Source organism: Gordionus sp. m RMFG-2023, chromosome 4 (assembly GCF_954871325.1).
Source record: "Gordionus sp. m RMFG-2023 chromosome 4, tfGorSpeb1-WG-v2, whole genome shotgun sequence".
Classification (NCBI taxonomy): Eukaryota; Metazoa; Nematomorpha; class Gordioida; order Chordodea; family Parachordodidae; genus Gordionus; species Gordionus sp. m RMFG-2023.
In genome coordinates this window covers 1,720,887-1,741,123 of record NC_088778.1, presented here as the reverse complement: position 1 = coordinate 1,741,123, position 20,237 = coordinate 1,720,887, and the positions used below count along the sequence as shown (strand labels likewise).

The window sequence follows — 20,237 nt, the reverse complement described above, 5'->3', positions numbered from 1 at the left end:
GAAAAAACATACTGTTGTGGTAGTTTATGAATTGAAAATTTGAATGTCTATTTTTTCATAATTTATATTGTTAGTTCATTACAATTTATTATGTGTATTCCTCTACATGTATAGTTAGCTCGAATCCAACTAAATATACAAAAATACAGCATATTATAAACACTCACTGCTAAATTAGATACACTGCATTAGCAGTGCGTATTTTCGGTGAAGTATACGAAGATATACAAAAATACAACATATTTTGTAAGCTTCGTCACTAATTCGTGCTATCTGTAAATATGTAAATTAGAGGATAATTTAAGATAAGGATGATATCGAGATGATGAATATCTACTGTTAATATTATAACTATTAATTGTTTAATATGTTTTTAAACGTAAAAAAAAACATATTAAAACTTATCTATATTAAAATATTTAAAAAAACAGGTGAGGGATTATGATATATTGTAAAGCATGAAACGAGAATGGAGATAAAATTAAATCTACATATCTCGAAAGATATTCTTGTAACAGGGTTTAAATTTTCTTTAGGACCCTGGGTTGAAGTTAATGCTTAATATTTTTAAAAATAGGGCCAAATTCCCAAATTAATTCGGGAATATTTGTTACGTTTGGATGTTTCGACAGCCGCAATGACTGCATATTATGCAGTCGATTTTGCAAACGCGTCCATACAGGTATAATCCCATATCAGAAATAACCTTTGAAGGAGGAAGAGTTTTTCCATCTGATTGTTGAGTGATTTTTAGACCGATTTTAGCTCTAAGGTGGAAGGAATATTGTTAATAGTAGTACCTTGTGGATTAGGTTGTTGATTGCTCAGTGGCGGGGGTGTCTACCCTTAGAAAATTTGCAGTGTAAGTAATAATGGCTTTTGCTGTTAACCGGAGTGTAGCAAAGGGAGTATGAGAGAGGTATGTGTTAAGTTTTAACAGAGGATGGTTTCGAGCCATTACATTATAGTTTTGATAAAAAGAAAAATTAGAATAACTTTGATTTCGTGTTTGAAAGGAAAAATTGACGAAACGCGCAATTATTAGAGTCCCAATCTTCTTAGAGGAAACTTGTTGGAAGAAGTCTGTTAGGTAATATATTAGTGTCCCATGTCGAAAAAGCTTTCTGGAGGTTAGAGTGTTAATTGGTTTATTAATTCATCGGAAGTGAGGCGCGTTAAATTAAAACCTGAAAGTGATAAAGATATTGGGAATAGGATTACTATCCGATGAAAAGAAGAGATTCTAGGGAGTGTTAGATCCAATTATTTTAATATATGTGTCCTAATTTTTAAAGGGATCCCGTTAAGAATTCAATTTTTTAAAGGATAAAGAACTATACGGTATTATCACATTTAATCGTGATAAAGAGAAATCTTATTTTTAAAAAGCGTTTTATGCGCGTTTCGTTTTTTTTCTTTTTTAATTTTATTGTTATTTATTAATTTTCAATGTTTGTTTTTTTTGGCCTTATGAAATAAGATATGTCTAATGTAGTGTATCAATCGATAGTTAATCAAAAAGATCTATCTTCCCCATATTGGGCTAGTCTAGGGGGTCAGGAATATTTTTATCAAAATAAAATATCGATATGGGTATCAAAATAATAGCTAATTTTAATATCTTTTGACTGAAAGTCTTCATTATTGGTCTTGATGGGTATGATTTGGTCTGGGGTAGATGTAGAGTGCGGGGGTATAAAAAAAATTTTTTGAAATGGGTATCAAACACAAGGTAATTTAAAATATTTTTTGATTGTATTAATAATAATTATTCATAGTTTGCGGGTCTAGGTCTAGGGGGGTCAGGAATATTTTTATCAAAATAAAATTTCGGAGTATTAAATTAAAGCTAATTTAAATATCTTTTAAATTGAAATTATTCATTTTTTATGCTTGATGATTATGACTTGAAAGTGGATGGAATATGGGGGTCGGGGGCAAAAAAGTTTTTTTTTTGATATGGGTATCAAATAAAAGGTAATTAAAATATTTTTTTTATTGTAATGATAATAATCACTCGTAGATGGCGGGTCCGAATCATTTTACAATTGTGAATATATGTTTTCGGAGAGAACGAAATATAAAATTGGCAACACAATATTGTGGAAAGGTAACAATCTATCTCGATTGACTAGTGTCTGAACATCCTCTATGCAAAAAAAATTGTAATTGGAAAACTGATTGGCGTTGGGAAAGATCCCATTGGGAAATACCCCGTTAGATTATTCTGGAAAGAAGTTTGGACAAAATCGTTTGTGCCGACTCCAGTCAGAATAATTGCAAGATTGGCTGCAATAAAAGGCTTTGCTGCAGCAGGTAGCAGTAAATAAAGCAGGCTTCACACAAAAAAAAACAATTGTTGATGAGAGATGGGAGTGGATATTCTTGAGGGATATTTCTTGCTAAATTTGTGGATCTTTGCAATACTTATTTAATAAACACACTATAAAAACTAAAATAGAATACCCTCGGTTTAAAATCTAATTAGAAATGGGCTAAAACATAAATAAGTTTTAAAAATTAGTTAAATCCAAGGCTCCACCTTTAATGAGGGAAAAAATAAATTATTAAAATAAAAAGAATATGTTCAATTTTACGATAACAAAAAAAATATAATAATAAATGAAGTCTGTCTAAAACATGATAAATTTGTTAAGGGTATTAGGGTCTCACCATTTTTTTAAATGGGTTAGGGAACAGATCTGTCTGGAATTAAAATTAGTATTGTTGAAGCAATTTCAGATCACACCCATATGTAATTAGACAGGACATACTAAAAAAAATTTTAAAGAGAGTTTTCGACATAAGGGCAACGTTTTTATACGAATTATATTATTTAAATAATATAATTTTAATGTTTTTAAATAATATTCTTTTTAGAGTTGAAAATTAAATTATCAATACTAAAAAAAAATTTATAATATTCTTTTTAGAGTTGAAAATTAAAGAGTTACCATAGGATTTAGACTTGGATGCTCGCTAACACATTCACACACCTGCCACCTTTGCAACCTACCCGTACAACCAAATGCAAGACACGGCCTAAACTGCTCCCGTAGCCAAGGTCGCCACCTCCGGCATAAAGCAATAAATAAAATCATCCATAATGCTCTCAATAAAGCTAAAATTCCTAACATTCTAGAACCAACAAACCTCTCTCTACAAGATGGTCTCAGACCTGACGGTTTAACCTGCATCCCATGGTCCAATGGGAAATCCCTAATTTGGGACGCTACCTGTGTCTCTTCCTTTTCCTCATCGATTAATTCAAATCCTCTTACTAATGGCGAAAATAAAAAAATCAATAAATACTCAATATTAAATAATTTTATTTTTCAACCCATAGTCATCTCAACTAATGGTAATTTCTCCCAATCAACATATTCTTTTAAAATTTTAGCACGTAAAATTTTTAACATTACAAACGAAAAACGCGAGTCAATCTTCCTAAAACAAAAAATACAATTAGAAATTTTTAAACATAATTATACATGCTTTTTAGGTATATTTTTACTATAAGCTCTTTTTAGAGCCATCGATATTTTTTATTTATATTAATTATTGTAAATTGCGTATGTTATAATCTTCAAATTAAGAGCTTAAAATTAGTTTTTGTAAATGACTTGTCAGAATGATTTCTCTTCATATTAAAATGTAAATTTTTATAAAAAATATAATGACAAATTTTATTAAAATTATTATTTAATATTATATAGTGAAGGGAGTAAGAGCATAATAATTAATTTTAATAGAAATATAATAACTACAAAATATAGGCAAAACTTTTTTTTCGATAAATATTTAATAAATGGTACAAATTAATTCTATGTTCCTTATGGTTAGTATCCTATTTATATATATTGTATTAGTAATTAATACTTAATTATAAAAAAAACAGATGTTCCTTGTTTTAACTTTCGTTTTTTCATCGATAACACAATGCCGAGTATCTGGGGATATGTCTACATAAATCTAATTTTAAAATAAGTTGGTAATCTCACATTAATTTAACCAACATTATTTTTTATGCTCCTACTTTTCATTAGCCATCATCTATATTTGAAGTAAATTTCCAGTAAATTACTTAGGGATAAAAATTATTTAGTCTAGCCTACGTTCGTTCATGGCGAGCTTTAATATTAAAAAAGTAATGGCAAGACATAGAAATAGTGTATCCCTTCAATTTTATGAAGAAAATTATATTATATTGTAAAGAAATCATGAAGACATTTTTTTCTAAATTTTACCTTAGTTCAAATAAATATCCCTAATTCTATTTATAAAATAAATAGGTAGTACTACTACAAAATATGAGTTTTAGCAGGATTCCATTTGCATTTATAGTTTACAATACATAAAGGTAATTATGTTTAATATAATGAGTCGTAAGTAAAAATAAATATAATAACTTTATTTACAAGTTTTTTCACTATTACAAACCGAACATTTATATAATAACAATTTTATTTTCTTAGAAGATTTAGGAGTTCAAATGATCATCGAGAAACAATTAAATATAGTTAAAAAAAATTAAAATATTGATTTATATTTTTGTATTATCTTAAACATATTGTTCAAATTTTACAATCATTTAATATACATTTGATTTAAATTCTTCCTCAAAATTCAAGATCTATTTTTTTTAACATAAAAACACCATTAGAATAGTTATTTAATTACCCCACACATTCCTGCTTTAAAGCAAAAGTAAAAAAATTTTGTAGTGGACTATAAATAGTAAATGTTATTACATCTCACGTCATTAAAAAGAAGTCATAAAAATTCTTATTTATAGCAAAGGCAACTGTAATTTGAGTTTCTAAGTTGTCCAGGAGTGTTAGAACCGTTAAATTTTTATATTTCTTACTTTAAACGATTATATATTTTCTAAGTATTAATTAGTTTTGATTTAAAAATAAATAAATAAATGATTTGGATCTTGTCAGAAGTAGTTATGTATTTCATTCCTCACCTACGATTTCTCACTTTTTGAAACGTCTTGGAAAAGAGATTCTCTCAGCTGATCAAGGCTTTAGGATAATAAATCTTTCAGCATTATAGGGAGATTTATTTTTTACCCCGAAAATTTATGTGATTTGTATTATCGTAAAAAAAAAAAATTAAAAAATGTCTTATATTTGAATATTTTATTTTCTAAACATCTTTAACAAACGAGTGTTTTAAATTTTATTATCTTCTCAGATAATAATAAGCAAATTATACAAAATATTATATTATTATATTTCTTTCTTTCTTTCTTTCTTTCTTTCTTTCTTTCTTTCTTTCTTTCTTTCTTTCTTTCTTTCTTTCTTTCTTTCTTTCTTTCTTTCTTTCTTTCTTTCTTTCTTTCTTTCTTTCTTTCTTTCTTTCTTTCTTTCTTTCTTTCTTTCTTTCTTTCTTTCTTTCTTTCTTTCTTTCTTTCTTTCTTTCTTTCTTTCTTTCTTTCTTTCTTTCTTTCTTTCTTTCTTTCTTTCTTTCTTTCTTTCTTTCTTTCTTTCTTTCTTTCTTTCTTTCTTTCTTTCTTTCTTTCTTTCTTTCTTTCTTTCTTTCTTTCTTTCTTTCTTTCTTTCTTATGAGAATGGCAAATTTTAACAAAAAAAAAATCACACAATGATTGAAGAAAAATGAATGATAGTAAAAATATATTATTAAATAAAATTCTAATTCGTGCCTCTAATATGTTACATAAAATGGCTTGGAAATAGGAATGGCTTTTGAAATATGAACCCGCACCATGTAAAAACTGATTATGGAAAATTTCGCAATTTCATAATAATTTTATGGTAAATCTAGAATATAATTTTGTTTAATTTTTTTAAATTTGATAAAACGGTTATTATAATTTTTAACTTTGATATAAAATCATCTCATATTTTATAAAGCAAGTAAAAAGCTACAAAATAAAATTCTCAAAAATTTAATTATAAATGAAATTCAATTTTTTTTATTAAAATTCATACACAAATATGATAAAATATTGTTATTTAAAAAATTAACATTAAAATATAGAGAATATAATAAAATATGCAATATATCAATTTAAGTTCAAAAAAAATACAAATGTAAATTTTTATAAAAATAAAAATTAAACATTTTAAAAAGAAGAAATATCAAATGGCGAGGTCGGGCCATGATGTTTTAAATATTTGATAATTAGATCTAATTATAGACACGGCGATTTTCTGCTTGAGTTTGTAAAATGGAGAAAGGTATGATTTTTTTAATGATTTGGATATTGTTTTGAATAGATCGTAAGTCGCTTGTCCAAAAGAGCAGGTTGATGTAGCTGCTATTGGAACAAAGTGTATCACACATTAGGTGTGAGTATTTTATATTTTTTAGAGATTCGGCTCTGTTAAGGGGATCATGGGAATTATTAGGATGAAGCCATGGGATCAATGAGAAAAGGCATACTCTATTAACTAAAATTTTCAAATATTTTATTTTTTTATAGAATGTCCTTAACTGTCATATTACTTTAATTTTAATCATCATTTTTTTTTTGAATAATAGTATTGATGTCTATTATTTCTCCAAAAATAAGGTGTTTTACATTTTTAGATAAACTTATTTATATCGCATAGAGATAATATTTTTATAAAAATTGCTAATTTAATATAATTTTTTAGCCAACAAAGTATAACAAATTATAATCAAAAAGAAATCGTCTAGCCTTTATGCCAATAAACGCTGTCTTACTTATAAAATAATATGCCCTGTCCAAACAAAAATATTTAACGATGTCCTTGACATTATATTTCATCGATAGTAAAAATACATTTTGTATAATTTAATTTTTATATACCAATAAAATTATGCATATAGCTTAATGCAATTAGTAAATATATTTCAAACTCGAAATATATTATTTTATTCCCTAGTCTATTTCCTACGATAAATCGTTTTAATTTTAATTAATCTTCCATAACTCTGATAATTTTATAATTGTTATTTTTTTTATTAAACCACTTTACAATTATTCTTTCTTTCTTTCTTTAGGATTTAGATGAATTCTTCTTTCATATAAAATGTGGCCCGCAAGTTGAAAAATTTTAAAAGAGAAAATATTTTATTTACGTAATGTTAAGGCCTCCTATATCATATTTATGTACAGGTGGCATAAGTCCAGCCTACCTAATGCTCTGCTTAATAATTTCCGCAAACTTGTCCTAGATTGTTGCAATTATAACATTTTGTTGATTAGAAATCGCATATATTAGATCTTTAAAACTCCCTGTAGAAAACTTAGGGAATGTCAACAAACCAGTTTCACTTTAGACATTAAACGTCTTAGTAATTCATTTTTTAGCAATCAGTTTTCGCTTTAGAGCTCCGTAGTAACAGATAAAATTTTATTATATAAGCAATTCAATCAACTTCAGTTCCTTGCGAAAAAAATGATTATCCAGCAGATAAACTTAATGAATAAATAAAGATAAAACGATTATGAATTAAAATCTGTTATGTGTTATCGAATCATGTCTTAAAATGAAATATCAAATGCAGATAGACCAATCATAATGAAGCTTGTTTTATTGATATGAGATACGTTTTAACGTGTTAATTAGTTATGCAAATTATATACTTATTATTCCTATATTTAACATTTTGTTATTTTTATATAGGTATCAATTCTACTTACACAACATACCATCTTAAGGCAATTTGATAATAAAATTTTAATTAATTTTTCAATGAAATTTATATTTCTATAAGGAATGAGAGAGATTAATCACTTTTCTAGGAAGAGAAATAATCTTTTCGAATACATTATGAATTAATAGTTTTTATTAACTAAAAAGGTATTTAAAATATTATAAAAAATTAACCGTTATTTGTTCAACGATGCCTATCACAGAAATCATTTGATTATAAATCTGAGAGTATGTAAGTGATAAAAAATGTCATTTTATAATCAAAACCACGACTGGGTTCTAAGCTAATAATAATTTTTGCAAGTAGATTATTTTTATACTCAAGATTTAATAGAAATCGTAAAGAAATAAAAAATATAAAATTAGATTTTAATTAACTTGTTTAATTTCTCACCCATTTTTTAAGCCTTTATAAATATTGAACAATCTAATGCTCTACAATCAGCTACGTCTGTGATTTTTGGATCATGAGAAATGGATCATAAATTTTTTACGGGCTGGGTGAAAATCCTGATAAAGAATTTTCACAAGGCGGAAATAAAAACAATAGAAGATATTCTTATAGAGATGGTGTTAAATATTTTATGTTTATTTTAGAAAATAATTGCAAAATGTTTCAATAATAAAAGTTGATAACGTGTTAATTTTTTTTTTTTATTACTACTTAATTTAGAAAGATTATTCAATTTTAATAATGCCTTCTCTGATATATATAAACTTGTAGATATTAATTTTTAAATGACTATAATCGTGAGTAAAATTTGTTTATATAAGTTAAAAATGATAGTAATGGCTATATCATCCAACCAAAATATCTGTTATAAAAACCCGAGGTTATAGCGAGACGTAGTTTTATTTTCTAGAGTTTTAGTGTCTAAGGGATACCAAAACTATATAATTTATATAATGCATATGCGGATACAATTTTTACTTCTAACGGACAGCTTAAAGAGTTTTCATAAACGCATTAAATTTTATTCATTTCCTATAACAATCAAAGTTTTTAAAACTAACCCCTCCCATCTCCCAACTCTGTAAATGATTAAAATGTAGAGATTTTTTTTAAGGAAGGAATTAGGATTTAACCTGTCAATTTGTGATATTAATACGGAAATAGAAATTAATTAACCCTGGGGGTGTAGATAGAAAATATGTCATGCAAATTATCACTAAGGATCTTGTATATCTAAGATAGAAATTATTCAAAAAATATCTGTTATCTATCTCAATCCATTTTTGCATTCAAAAAAGGTACAGATACTTTTAATTAAAAAAAAATATATTTTTTTAAATTCTATTAAAAATATTTAAAAATTTAAAAAGATTTAATATTTTTTTAAATAAAAATGTATACTATATAAACGGCGTCTTAATGCCTCAACAAGTTTTCCCAACCATAAAAATTCTAAAGAGGTTTACCCTGAATTCCCGGAGAAGAATACAAAAATAGGGAAGACCGGGGAAAAAAGATTGGTATTTTAGATTTTGCCATAATATTTCGAAAAATTAACTAAACAGAAAAATTTATTTACATATAGATAGTTCTAAATTTGCATTTACCAAATATACAAAAGTGTAGCTCTTTATTGATAATATCTTAGGGAGCTGTGTTTAATTATGTGAAGTATGCCATTTTCCGCTATTTTACCCCATGCCCAAGGGTAAAGTGACTAAGTAAGCATTAAGGTAAAGTGGTTAGATCAAAATTGAACATAACTATAGTATGACCATAAATATAAACTAATCAGTTACAATATCGGAATGTAAAAAATAGCACATATAGAGTATGCCCATTTTAGGCATAAAGTACATTTCAATTATTCTTCCTCTTTGCGATTATTCTTAAAATTTATTCCAAACCAAAACTATTTGCTCAAAATATTTATTTTTATATGGTGTAATTAATATTTAAGTTAACTTTTTACAGCTTAAATTGGATTTAACATTTTAACCGTTATACCTATAACAATTTACCCCAAACTTAACTTTATAGCAATGGCTTTAAGTAACATGTATACAAATTTTTGTATTTATATTTCGGTATAAGCAAGAAAAACTAGAAAGAAACTTTCCAATTTTGGGGTAAAAAAAAGGGTTTTTTGGTAAAAAATTTTCCAAAAAAGTTTTTAAAAAGTTAAATAAAAGGATAAGAAATAATACAACTTCACACCACAAATTTATTTATGCTCAAGGGTTAAAAAATTTTAAAATTGATAACCCGTCAATCACTTATCGGACTCACCTACAGTATTTTATATACTTGGCCGTGAAATCGCTTTAACTGTAAATTCAGGATTTCAATAAGACTCTTGGGGCTAGCTTGAAATTTCAGAATCATTCTTATTTGCTGTACCTGTAATCTTTATGAAAATTCATTTATTATCAATTATTTCTTATATTATAAAATTCTCTTAGTTTTTAATTTATATATTTTTATATCGAATCTCGTTTTTTTAATTAACTTTAAGAAAAATCTTATAGCTAAATTGATTACACTTAATTTTTAAAAGTAACTTTGATATCACCTTGTTTATATTTTTCATTTTAGTTGCGATTATACAAATAAGGGGTTAGTTATATAAATAATAACGCTAAATATATATTAAATTTATTGTATTATACTTATATCTATTTAGTTGTGGTTAGGAAATTATAAATTATCGAAAAAAACAATATAAAACAGAACTAGTCAATATTCAAAAATAAAAAACGAAATTAATATTTTTTAAAAATTTTATGACAGGTAAGGACACAAATAAAGAACAAAATAATTAATTTAAAATAGAAATCTTATTTCGTTTATATTTTTATATATAATAATTGGTAATAATTTATTAATTTTTTTTTTTAATAATTCAATATGTTTTTATTAAAAAATTTCTATCATAATATTATCTAAAAAACAGTAATATAAAAAACTTATAAAATGTTAAAAATGAATTCTCATTTATTAAGGGTAGGAATCATATTATAAAATAAATATAATTACATATAACTTAATACTATATATAAACCAGATATTCATCATCTTAGCCTTCATTTGTTTAGCAATGATTCGATGCCGAGTGCCCGAAGGTAATTGTATATAAATCTAATTAATTTATTATGTTAATAATCTGCTATTCGCTAGTTGATTCTCGGTATTTTAGCCAGAAAATCTAAGCCTTAAAATTTTGTTAATAGATGTTCAGACCTATGGGTCATCTATTGGCTAAATCATCGGGCTTGCATAATATTTTACTGAGTTACTCGTTTCTAGGGATAGGTTTAAATAGAGCTGTTTAACAAGTCTAGTTGATTTCTATTTAATTCCAAGTTAAAATTAATAATTTTTTTTATTTATTTCTATTGCGAATACATGTGACAAGTTATTTTAAAAAAAGTTTAAATAAATTTTTTAATGTAAATTGTTTGTATGGGAAAACTAAAATTTCGTATATTATTAGGCACACCTAATGAATTACATAAGTGATTATGTATTCAATATTTGAAAAGATAATGAAAGGAAATCTTATGATCGATTTGATATAACTACTTGTTTAAAAAATGCTTAAAAATTATTTTAATGATTGAATTGTCAGTCTGAAGTATTATATGTCACTGGGTGTCATAAGTTCTAGTTTAGTTTACTTGGTTAAAATTATTCAAAAAAAGATAATAAATTTTTGTATATGAATTTGGTAATTACCTTAATCATAAAAGTGAGTTAAAATAGATAAATTTTAAGTATCATAAAATAACAATTAGTATTGATAACAGCTCGCAGACTTCTTCTCATAGATGGCTAAAAGATTTGGAAATTTATTAACAAAATCTAGAGCCATGCGTAGTACTATTTTGGCTAAGTTCTTAATTTAAAATAAACTTATTCGATTCGCTAAGTAACTTGGTTTACAATGCATTATAAGCGTATACAACTATATATTGTTTAATCGATGAACTAAATATATTAGTTTCATAAGTCATAACATACCAAATATTTAAATCGTATTATTTTTTTAACATAATATTTATTTTCCTAGATGAATATACACAAGTTCAATCTAGCAATGATCAAGAAGTGAGTATGACTGGTAAAAGCTTGAATATATTTTGTGATAAATAAACTTTAAAATGCCGAACTTTTATTTATGATATCATGGGTTGACAGCAGTTTTACTGGCTATAGATCCTAGGACACTAAAAAATTGGTTGCCAGAGTTTTATAGATTTTGGTTATATTGATCTTACCCATTTTTCAGTAAAAATTAAAGTTTTCAAAACTAACCCTCTTTCCCCATTCCATCTCTGATGATTAAAATTGAGAGATTTCATCAAGAATGGATTTAGGATTAGACCTGTCAATTTGTTATATTTATACGCGAAATAAAAATAATTAACCTTCCTAGGATGGTAAATAGAAAATCTGATTTAATATGGCCAACCATCATTAAATATCTTGTGTACAAGATATATTTTAAAATTAATATGTATTTTAAGAATTTTGCATTCAAAAAGATATAGATATATTTTTAATAAAAAAAAATTACATTTCTAAATACTATTTAAAATATAATATAATAATAATTTTTAAATTTAAATGATATATGAATGTTGGTCGTTATGTCACAATTTGCGAAATAACTTATCAATATTTTAAGCAAAAACAATTTTTCTTACACCAGAAGAATTACAATTGCGAATATAAATTAAGCATGTATATTAAATGTAATTTGAAATTCACGCAACAGTTTAATCTTTAATTTAAATTATTAAAATAAGCTTTGATTTAATTATTTAAAAATTTAACTTTGAATCGATTATACAAAAAATTTTGCAGGATAAATTTTGCAATAAAACATCCTGACAACTGAGGTTGTACTGTCCCCTCCGAAATTTTTTAAAGATTTAAATAAAAGTAATAAACTTGAAAAATAATAGAAGAGCAATGGCATGAATTTTTTTTATTTATTTCTCAAAAAATTATTCATAATATTGAAAAAATATAAAATTTAAACCAAAAAAATAATAAATAAAATATTCAGATGATGTTAGAAGTTTAAATTTATGGACTACAATATCGGCTATTTACCAAATTCGTTTAGGACCTTGATCAACAAGATACGAAGCTTTTGATGCAATTGTTTCAGCAATTTGATAAGATAGAGAAAGAATCTTTATAAAATTTTTTATGATATATAATTATTGGAATTAAATAATTGTAAAATGTTATTTATTTTTATAATAAAAAAAAAAATATCTGATAACCAGCGGGATCAGAAAATCTTCGTTTTTTTAAAAAAAAAAAATATTTGTTTTTTATTTTTACAGATTTTTGTTTAGTTTTTTTTTTGTGTTTGTTTTTTTGAATATTTAAAAGCGAAGATTTGTTTTTGGTTCAAACTCTATTAGGAAAAGAAAAAGGGAACTAGAACGGCACCAGTGGCGTAGCTAGGAATTTTTCTTAGAGGGGGTCCATACATATAAAAGCTGGTGGCTTTGCCCCCCAGACTTCCTTTAACGGTCCTCCGGCTCTTTTGTCCTCCCTTCGGCCGGGTTTATCTTACAAATCATAACTCTATCTTCGAAAATATATAATAAATAAATTTTTTTAAATGCATCAATAATATGTTATTATAATTTAGTAGATTATTCTCAATGACTTTATAATAATACTATCCAAAATAATTTCGATAGTAATATAAATATCCTTCCACAAACATCAAAACCAAAAAAATATAATTGATATAAAATCACTTTTAAGTCTTTTGAACGTATAATTTAAAAAAAATTTTGCTCTGGGAGGGGTCCAAACCCGAAAACCACCCCCGTAGCTATGCTACTGAACGGCACAAATATGGTAATATTCTTAATGTTTTAGCAAGTTTTTCCGACCATAAAAGTTTCTAAACGAGTTACCCAGAATTCGCGGTTGGTAAATATTTTTGGTGAAGAAATACAAAACATCGGGGTAAATAGTATTTTGCCATTTGCCATAATATTTTGAAACAATTGCTAAATAGTCAAAACTTTTATCTATAAAATTTTTTTTTTAAAAAAAGTGTAGCTATCTACTTCAGGAGCTGTGATCAATTATATGAAGTATGTCATGCCATTTCACCCCATATCTAGGATAAAGTGGCTAGGCATTAGGGTAAAGTGATTAAAACAAAATTGAAACTATATTATATAATTGAACAAAATACTTCAATTTTGACATCCATAAGTATAAACTAATCAGTATACAATTACTGGAATGTAAAATAATTATATCAAAAAATGGCATTTCAATTATTCTTCTTCTTAGCAACTATTCTTAAAGTTTTATTCCAATACACTTCATTTTTATATGGTGAAGATGTTAATATTTAAAAGTTAACTTTTTTGGAGCTTAAATCAGATTCAACATTTTAACCGTTTTACCCATAAAAATTTTACCTCAAGGTGATATATATTTGTACAAATCGTTATTACGTGACTTTTAAATATGCTATAAACTTATATATACTTAATTTTATAGCTATGGCTTTAAAGAAGATACTACAGATTTTTAAATTTATATTTCGTAAAAGCAAGTCCCCGGAGTGACATTGTGGGTTAATGATGTATGCTTGGAGCATAGGTCCCAGGTTCAATCCTGGTAAGGAACATAAATAATTTCAGGTTTTTCTTTGATGACAGATATGTAAGGATATATGCTAGGATAAATTTCTGAGCTGGGAAATGCCACCCCGGTCACCGACAGGCTTGGACAGCAGATGCTAGGATAAGTCCAACAAACCAAAAATGAAAGATGGCCAGCAACCTCGTGGGCCATTCAAGGATGATAGAAGGAACCTATAAGAATACTCCGGTAGGATATCTGTCAATGGAATACTCTGGTAGGATATCTGTTGATATGTGAGATCAAGATACAATGATGGCGATACTACGGGTGTAGATACAAATGGAATATAGATGAAAAATCAGGTGGGAGATATCAGAGATGAAAAGCGATAGATAGCATGAATAATAAAAGTGGAGAGAGATTTGAAAGAGCTTACCACCAGAAAAAGGTGAAAGCTAAAGAGAAAAAAAAATCTAGAAAATATTTTTTATAATTTTTGGGTATAAAAAACCGTTTTTTGGCAAAATATTTTAAACCAAAAAGGTTTATAAAAAATTGAATAAAGGGTAGGAAATTGGATATGGCCTTAACAGTTTAGCCAAAATAATATTGTGTAGAGATTTGATGAATAGAGGTCCAAACCTTTCTGCCATCAATGTGCTAAATCTTCAGGCTTTACATAATATTATTTTGGGGTAAAATCATGATTTGGTCGTTTTTAAGAGTCAAGTCCAACTAATTAGGATTATTAAGTATTTGGATCTCTGCATTCATCGGAATATATTCTTTTATGCGCAACCATTTCTAAGATAAATTCATATTTCATCATTATGTTACCAGTAGTAACATTTTCATAGGCGAGCATTTTTTAATTGTTTTTTTTATACCACCCATACCCTTTGTTTATTTCAATAAAAATTTCAAAAATAAAAATCCAAATTTAAGGTGAGTAATAATTTAGAACAATGTCTATAAGCTAGAGCGAGGCTGGAAAATTTCTAAAAGATAATGTTTGCAACTAATAAAGTTTTAAGTTTTAATACTTTTTCAAACAATTGATTAAACCCTGTAAATAGTTTTAGTAGCTTCAAATGGTTCTATCTGAAATATTTGGTAAGCTACATTTTATGAGGTAACTAGACCCTGTTACAGCTTTTTCTTGATCACACCATTTTGTTTAGTCTTATACCTCTGTCACCTTCGTAAATTTTTTCTGGCCTGTTAATTTCCATCCTTAGATCTGCATATGTTAAATCTTTTAGAGAACCAATACAAAGTCATCACCTCCAGAATTATTCCAGAAATCACATAAAAATAAATTTAAAATAGATATGAATTTAACGTTCATTATATACGTTAGGAGCTTCTTCTTTACTATGAGGCAGTCCTGTAATAGTTTATTTTCGACTTACTGATCACCTTTAAATCTTAGATATATACCAAAATTAATTTGATCAATGTTGCATGCCATAAAAATTATTTGATTATAAATCCGAGAGTAGCAAGTGATTAACAATGTCATTCAATAGTCAAAAACCATGAGAGGGTTCTAGGGGTATAATTTTAAATATAATAAAATTATATTTTATACATATGGTATAATAGAAATTGTAAGGACAAAATATAAAAAATAAAATATAAATCAACTTGTTTAATTTCTCAGCCATTTTAAGGTTCTTATAAATATAGAACAATCCAATACTTTGCAATAAGTTCCGCTTATCATTTTTGGATCTTGAAAAATAGTTCACGAATTTCCACAAGACGAAAAAAACAAGATAGGCGCCATTTTAGAAAAAGCTATTATTTTATCAAAATTATATTATATGTTTGTATATTTTATTATTAAAAATAATTTAGCTTAATTTAAATGGCGTTTTAGGAAAACATGGCTCACCCGCTTACCTCAATTCTGGAAAATTTCCCCTCTCCTCTCTCCCGGATGCTTTTATTAGAGCTTCTCTTTCGTACGAAACCCCATTCCTGTATGTTGTTCCTCGAGCTCTATTGATTTATTTCTTGATTCACCTAAGCTCCCAGTTCTTTCTAGGATCCCTATAGCTGCCCGAGAATCGATCTCAAGGTCCTGACATATCTTTTGAATAATTTAAACTCAGATTTCTCCTCAACACCCTTTTGGTTAGAACTAATTAGTTTTTGTTTTAGAGTTTTAGTTAAGCCCAAGAATAGAATAAATAACTTATCTGCCTCAAACAAAGAGAAAGTGTCCAATTTTAGCAATACTATTATTGATAAATTTTCTCCATCTTACTCTATAAATCCTAACTCTTGAGATCTTGGAGATATTAACTGCGCTGCACGATGATTGACTTCTGTTGATACTATGTCCCCCATCAACGTCACTACCCTTCAATAACTTCTCGTTGGATTTAATTTTTCTCTAGGGCATTATAATTTATTAGCTAAAAATATTTTTAAAAAAATGTTGTAAAATGGCAATATACAAAATTTTATAAAAATCATGACTGCCACTTATCAATCAAATGTGATTGATAATAATCTTTAAAATAATTCCAATTTAAATTAAAAATTTTGTAATATATAATAACTTACACAATATCTTATATGCATAGAGTCATGAGGTTCGAACAGATTAGGTTCAAGTTCGGCTAAATGCGGTTTAGCTTAGGGTAAGGTTTAATAAAACATTCCGGTTTAGCGGTTGAATTTGGAGCAAACTCTTCCATAAAATTTGTTTTTTTAAGAAGCGAGTTTTATTTTAAGAAATATTGCAGTTGAAATGATATTTATTATATCTATATATTGATACAGATTAGTAACAAATTGTGATTACTTAATCAATTTACTTACTTAATTAATATATTATTTTTTTTCTTTATATTACTTGTATTTACCTAATCAATTTATAATACATTTTTACAAAAATTTTTTACTTTGAGGCTGAAAATTAAATATATTTTTATATATAAATATGGCGTAAAGATTGAAAAATTTTTTTATAACATAATTAAAGACTTATTATAGTTTTAAGATTTTTATAACATAATTAAAGACATAATATATAATTCATTCAGAATCAATATTCTTTTTAACTATTGCTATCAGAGTCAATATTCTACACAGACTAATACCAATTCTGCAAGCTAATTTCCCCCCAATACCGACTAGAGAGACCATAAAAATTCTCAGGACAAGACCTTCCCCGCTTGCCTATATATACTTAATCAGATTAAAGGGAAGTATATCATTAAAATATTCAAAAATCGAATATTTTAAAATAATCCTATATATTTTAAATTAACCTTTTTTTTATTTGAATTATATTTTAAGTGTTTTGGATCATTCTTTCAATAAAATACTTTTCCTTTCTTGTCTTTCCCTTTTTTTGTGAATGTTCTATTTATATTTATACTTTACAACATATAAAAATATTTTAAACAATGTGATAGGTGAATTCTCCTCTGGGGCCATATGAATTTAATTATCAAAAGAGATTTTGGCAGATTAATATGTTCCCTAATCCTAATTCAGTTACACTGAAGCACGAAATAAAATTTCGCATCCCACATAATATTATATTCAGTTTTTAATATTTAAACATTTTTTTAAAAAAGAAAATATATATAAAACCGTGTAAAAAATTAATGTAAAATAATTGTATCTTATGTATAGTTTCCCAATAAATTGTAATTTTTTTTTTTTTTAATTTTAAAGACAAGCACACTTTTTAGCCGAAGCATTAACCATTCTTATCTTATTGAAAATATTTTTATTATCGCTATCCTGCCAAACAGTATCTATAAATTTGTATTCTACGACCACACAGCAAGCCCTTGGAATTGATTTCACTTGTATTTTCCCTTTAACTTTGTTGGAGAGAGTTTGATATTTAATAAATTCTCCTTGAGTCAGAAAAACTATGAATATTAAATATCTCGTCCGTAGAAACATCAGTATATCCTACGTCGCATGATCCTTCAATATTTAAAAAAATAAACAAATAAAGCATTAAGAAGTAAAAAAATAAAGATAGAAGACTATTCTTCGACTTGAATATTCTAGAAAAGTTATCCTAACCGAATCTAAAATGCAAAAAAAATGAATCTAGGAGGCCATCTTTGAATGACCAACAAATTTTTATTAATACGCAATTTCGCATCAATATTTATTGTAGTTTTAGGGCGGGCTTATGGGCTAAAAACCCGCTATTGAATACCCCCTACCATTGACACCTGATACTAATACCAAAATATCGAAATAAATTATGCCAATCTTTCTTACATCTTAAGAAGGGAATCTTTTTTTTAAAAAAAATTTGTTAATCTGGATAAAAAGTGATAGTTTGTGCTCTTCGACTACCCCATAACATCCGGTTCGAAAGTCCTAGTTTTAAAATTTCTTATCTTTTCTCTTTCCAATAAAGTGGAGTATAAAGAAAATCGACAAATATTGTGTTATAACCTATTCACAAAATAGTTGCAATACCGATCGTTCTACTAATGGTTTTGCCATGTCAAAAAAAAACTGAATTCCTATAAGGTTTTATGGCATAAAAACCATTTATCTATCATGCTTTTTTCCTTCTTACAAAGCAGGCTTACAACTTAAAAATTCGATAATTGAAGGATCCATATGTTTTCATGATTTTTACGGAATCAATAAACAGTGAGCAGTTTATGTATTTTGTGTAATAGGTAAATTATAAACTAAATAATCGAAAAATATCGTGAGAGGATTAACAAATTTTTACCGATGCATCTATTGATGGTCAGATGATTGGGATGCAGATAAGTGGATAATACTTCGCTATACCAAGTTATCTTGATCAATTTTAACCCGCAAGTCAATGACTTTGCCTGGTTATAGGAGAAAAAATTTTTGTCCAAAGGATAAGGCTCCAAATCATATTCACGCGTTTCAGGATCGGTACGTTTTTGAATAGTTATGCCCCTGTAAGGTATCTTTTTATCTCTTATAAATATATCAAAATGTGTTATAAAAAAACATTTTTTACACTTTTAGTAATATATTTTTTAAAAAAAATGTAAATTCACCTTATTTAAATTAAAATTATATAAGATATTCAAATTTTGAGCTTGGCTTCATATCAAATTTCATATTTAGTTATATTTATATGGAAATTAAAATTTATTTTATAAAAATTAGATTATATAAAAAATATAATAATAATAATTTTAAAATTTTTTTGAAATTTAATAAGCATTAAAATTTAATTAAAAGTTAAAAAAAAAATAATATTTGTAAAAATAATCAATTCTATTACTTTATATCAATATTGTAATGAATGACAACCAAAAACTCAGTATCTGCTCCAAGAGTTAATGAGTCGTTTGCTACGATAATTTTTTTTTAGAAATAATTGACAATTTTATGAGCTTGTCCGTTTGATTTATCTTATAAATTCTGGATCCGTCTATTAAGGTTTGTAGGTTTATGACTATGCAATTTCTTTCAACTTTCCCTTATATTATACCCGTTATAAGATGATTTGGGACTTTTATTCTGGAATATAAATATAATATATTTATTTCTATTACATTACATTACATTATTTTAGCTGGGTTTTGGCGAGGTTCTATCTCAGCCCTACCCATCATTGTATTAATTTCCCCACCAAATATTTAATTTGAAATATATATGCATATAATTCTATACAAAATCTACTAAATTTATAAATATGTTTATCTTTTTAATTTCAATGTTTCACTGGATGAGAGGGAATTCGAATATATATATATATATTATAAATATTTTTTTATATATTAGATTATATATTTATAACATTAAATTTTATTTGTGGATATTTACTTGTTTCCATTGCTAAAATTTCTCTCCTTTAGTATGGGTATTTTTGAGACATCTATAAATAATATTAGCTCGTGCAATAAGGGTGCATCTCTATCAGCATACGGAGTTAAATATCCAAGTTGCAACTGTACCATCTTTCGACTGTCTCTCTACATGAATTTGAAAAATAAAAATATTATATATTA

At 26.3% G+C, this 20,237-nt stretch overlaps 2 long non-coding RNA genes across 3 annotated transcripts; one reads left to right on the top strand and one right to left on the bottom strand.

The window, feature by feature from the left end:
* The first annotated feature begins 10,493 nt into the window (after window positions 1–10,493).
* On the top strand, window positions 10,494–12,718 carry LOC135929107 (uncharacterized). Its single transcript, XR_010572481.1, has 4 exons — window positions 10,494–10,611; window positions 10,673–10,730; window positions 11,678–11,728; window positions 12,680–12,718. It is a non-coding gene; the product is annotated as an uncharacterized LOC135929107 (long non-coding RNA).
* Window positions 12,719–17,802: 5,084 nt separating this feature from the next.
* Window positions 17,803–19,624, bottom strand: LOC135928438 (uncharacterized). 2 transcript variants are annotated; one of them, XR_010572327.1, is made up of 3 exons: window positions 19,508–19,624; window positions 18,974–19,192; window positions 17,803–18,198 (listed from the first exon to the last, which is right to left on the bottom strand). It is a non-coding gene; the product is annotated as an uncharacterized LOC135928438 (long non-coding RNA). The 2 variants fall into 2 exon arrangements; XR_010572326.1 differs by lacking the exon at window positions 19,508–19,624 and adding an exon at window positions 19,278–19,412 and having other exon boundaries at window positions 17,805–18,198.
* Between the last annotated feature and the right edge of the window lie 613 nt (window positions 19,625–20,237).